This window comes from Haliotis cracherodii, unplaced genomic scaffold (genome assembly GCF_022045235.1).
Source record: "Haliotis cracherodii isolate W230 unplaced genomic scaffold, xgHalCrac1.p SCAF_14, whole genome shotgun sequence".
In the NCBI taxonomy this organism is placed as follows: Eukaryota; Metazoa; Mollusca; class Gastropoda; order Lepetellida; family Haliotidae; genus Haliotis; species Haliotis cracherodii.
Window position 1 is genome coordinate 12722597 of NW_027266269.1, and position 2140 is coordinate 12724736.

The 2140-nt window shown below is 44.7% G+C and overlaps 1 protein-coding gene across 3 annotated transcripts in view; it reads left to right on the forward strand.

Moving 5' to 3' along the window:
- Positions 1-1946: 1946 nt before the first annotated feature.
- Positions 1947-2140, forward strand: part of LOC139461009 (fasciclin-1-like) — a 134781-nt gene continuing 134587 nt past the window's right edge. For all 3 annotated transcript variants that reach the window (XM_071242480.1, XM_071242478.1, XM_071242481.1), the window contains exon 1: positions 1947-2062. The gene's annotated coding sequence lies outside the window, so the exon portion shown is untranslated. The remainder of the gene's footprint in view (positions 2063-2140) is intronic.

Genomic DNA, 2140 nt, shown 5'->3' on the forward strand with positions numbered 1-2140 from the left:
AAGACAAAGTATACTTACCTACTCTCTACCTACAGAAGACAAAGTATACTTACCTACTCTCTACCTACATCTGACAAAGTATGCTTGCCCACTCTCTACCTACAGAAGACAAAGTATATTTACCCACTCTCTACCTACAGAAGAGAAAGTATATTTACCCACTCTCTACCTACAGAAGACTAAGCAGATGAGGTGTAGCTAAGTACACATTTAAGTACAAGTACAATATAGCCGAACCGCACACACTGCCTTCGCCGAATAAAAGTACTGGCTACGAGTAGAGAGTGTGAAAAGATGCACACACTATTATTTATTTCACTGGGGGTAATCAAACTACAATCTCAAACCCTTATTCTTTTGTATACTTTGTGTAACGCAAGTCCTTGTTTTGCTGTGCCACGGTTACCTGAGTCGGTGTTTAAGCACAGGCATTGAGAGCGATCGACACGGTGCAAGGTGTTATAGTATAAATAGCCCCGGAGACGCCACAATCACCTGTCGTGCAGGACAAATCACTACCGTATTTACCCTGGCAAATGCCCTCGTCAGTCAGTCGTTATTTTTTCATTTGAAATACATTTTGTATGAGATATTTTAGATTGATTTATTTGCAACCAGTGTGAAACATGTGGTTCTTTCCTTTACATTACGTCAGCTATAGACGCGTTAATAACCACTAGTAAACAGGCACATGGCGGAATGGTAGCTAAATTGTCAGAGATTTCGCTCGTTACGTCGAAGATACATTCGGTTGTCTACAATGTAATTGTGACCGCCGTGGTATAGTGGTTAGATTGTCCGCCCACAGAGAGAATGTTCGGTGGTTCGATCCGCGGCCGCATCTTACCAAAAAGACGTTAAAAGATTTTACTTGTTGTTACCCTGCCTGGCGCTCGGCATCAAGGGTATAAAACAATGACTGGTCGGCGTGGAGTCAATATACTGTGTCTAAGTAGGTATTCATGTTAAACTGCGGCATGGAATCTCAGTGGGCTAGCACTGTAAACCGGCATAGTCCGGACTAGTACACGCAGCCACACACACACACACACACACACACACACACACACACACACACACACACATACACGCAGCCACATACACACACAAACACACACACACACACACACACACACACACACACACACACACACACACACATATGCATGCACACACACATACTCTCACACTCACACACACACTCACACACACTCACAGACTCACACTCGAACACACACACTCACACACACACACACGCATGCACAAACACATACTCTCACACACACTCTCTCACACTCACACACAGACTCACACTCGAATACACACACATACACACTCACTCACACTCACACACACACACACACACATGCACAAACACATACTCTCACACACTCTCTCACACTCACACACACACTCACAGACTCACACTCGAACACACACACATACACACACACTCACTCACACTCTCTCTCTCTCTCTCACACACACACACTCACACACACACACACATACACATGCACTACGCTGTACAAGCGTGACGGTAATCCCCATATCGCCTTACCTCATCAGGTCATTGTGTGAAGTTAATTGTGTCATAGTATACCGAGGCAAACTGCCGTACAACGCGCACACACTCTCCCACTATACACATGGAGATATAAGAACGATTTTATATATAACTCAAAGATATCAAAGATGGTGTAAATGCAACAACGTCTTTGCTGTATTCGTAGTTTTATCAACATGCCGGCGTTTTCCTACTGCTCGAGAACATTTAGACCCCTATAGGTACACAGTTGAACATTGCAACTGCACATGTAAATTCCGACACGGCTTGAAAGAGCGTTATGTTATAGCGTCAATACATAGGGTGATTAACTAGAGCGTGGACGACAATGTCCGAATCAGTCATGCATGTCCTGGCGATAACACAGCGCTGAGGAAACTCAGCGGAGGAGGACGTGTGTCGCCGGGTGGGGTACTTTACTGGTGGATACTGACCGCTGAACAACTGGACACTCGAGTGGACATCAATGTCCGCAAGACTGTGAACATCATCAAGGTAGCGTTAATATTTTGTGTTTACAAATCATGATCTTTCGTGAGGACAGCAGGTGTTTCACGGGTGCTGTCACTGTGC